The sequence below is a fragment of the Malus sylvestris genome, chromosome 15 (assembly GCF_916048215.2).
Source record: "Malus sylvestris chromosome 15, drMalSylv7.2, whole genome shotgun sequence".
In the NCBI taxonomy this organism is placed as follows: Eukaryota; Viridiplantae; Streptophyta; class Magnoliopsida; order Rosales; family Rosaceae; genus Malus; species Malus sylvestris.
The window spans coordinates 46372312-46373364 of record NC_062274.1 but is presented as its reverse complement, the minus strand read 5'-3'; the positions used below and the strand labels follow the sequence as shown (position 1 = coordinate 46373364).

At 34.0% G+C, this 1053-nt stretch overlaps 1 long non-coding RNA gene across 1 annotated transcript; it reads left to right on the top strand.

The window, feature by feature from the left end:
• Positions 1-348: 348 nt before the first annotated feature.
• Positions 349-687, top strand: LOC126605412 (uncharacterized). Its single transcript, XR_007616941.1, has 2 exons — positions 349-441; positions 532-687. It is a non-coding gene; the product is annotated as an uncharacterized LOC126605412 (long non-coding RNA).
• The last annotated feature ends 366 nt before the right edge of the window (positions 688-1053 follow it).

Sequence of the window (1053 nt, the reverse complement as noted above, 5' to 3'; positions counted from 1 at the left end):
AGTGGCAATTTTCTAGATATTTTTCTTTTTTGCTATATTGTGAGGTGCAATAGGTTAGATGTAATGAAAATTTTATCTCATTTGTGAGACATGTCATCTTATATAATTTCTTATTGACATTAATCAATCTCTAATCAACATGCTCCAAAAACAACCCTTAGAGCTCGTCTTCCAATTGAATTAGGTTCACAACCCCAACAATCGCTATAGGGAAAATTCACATATTTAACCTTTTAAAATTTTATTCATGTCTTTGCAATGATCATGTAATGTATTTTAAGATCTCTTCATTTAATCTTTTAGGGGTCGTTTGTTGCACCGGACTGTCTCGAACTGGACTAGCTGCAGGACTAAGCTGGACTAACTTAGTGAAGCGTTTAGTGCAGTGTCAGACTAAGAAGCAGGATAATGAAAACAATACTGTTCACCAGATTTGTGTTTGTTTAGACTAGGACTACATTATTATTCTATTTTAATAGCTCCAATACCTGTGCCCAATGCCTTAAAATTTTTTGCCATTGTGTAATAGAGTAATGCTACAAATCTCATGATCTGGGTTAATTGGAGCATATTTTTGCCATGTATATTATGAATCTTAAAAAAAAACAAGACAATTGTTTTGTTTTTAGTACCTGCTAATAGAATTGGGACATATTATAGTTGAGTTTAAGATGGCAAATTGGTGATAAGATATTTATAAATTTTTAGAATTCTTCAGCTTATCATATAATGACCAACATTACATTTCAAGTGGATGAGACTCCCCACCCCTTAAGGCACATTCAGGTAGCAAATTGAGTGTTTGGGAACTTGAACTATGGAATTTCTCAACTCTATTCTATATAAAGCCTTTTGCAGCTAAGCCCTCACTGGCTTATGGGATCCGTGTACACAAACCCTGATCTCTTTTAATCCACATCCCTTCTCTAAGCTCTTTGATCTGCAAATGTAGTTTGGTTTAAACTCTATCACCCAAAAGAAGAAAAAGAAGAGTGCCCAATACATGCAACTTCAACAAATGCAAGTACATAAGAAGATAATTGTGATAAGCCA